General features: G+C 66.4%; 1 protein-coding gene across 1 annotated transcript in view; it reads right to left on the bottom strand.

The window, feature by feature from the left end:
* The window catches only part of UBAC1 (UBA domain containing 1), a 59,471-nt gene that overhangs the window by 51,099 nt on the left and 8,113 nt on the right, over positions 1–259 (bottom strand). The gene's annotated exons all lie outside the window — the stretch shown is intronic.

Here is a 259-nt window from a genome sequence, read left to right as displayed (position 1 = left end):
GGCCTGGGGCCCCAGGGCCCTGAGGCCCTGTCACCTGGGAGGCAGCCTCGGTGACTCCTCAAGGGCGGCCCCTGGCTACCCTCCCAGCCTCGAGGGAACTCCCTGGCTTGGCCCCGTGAGATGCCGACGCCCAGGTGGGTGAGGGCAGAGGACCCTGGAAGGGCTGCATGTCACCAGCGAGGGCGCCATGCCCTCAACATCGTCTTCCCCCCGAAGAGCCTGACAGCCTAAGAGCAAATCCCCCTGAAAAGGTAAATAC

The sequence above is a fragment of the Myotis davidii genome, unplaced genomic scaffold, assembly GCF_000327345.1.
Source record: "Myotis davidii unplaced genomic scaffold, ASM32734v1 scaffold609, whole genome shotgun sequence".
NCBI classification, from domain to species: Eukaryota; Metazoa; Chordata; class Mammalia; order Chiroptera; family Vespertilionidae; genus Myotis; species Myotis davidii.
This window is presented reverse-complemented; position numbering and strand designations above follow the sequence as displayed.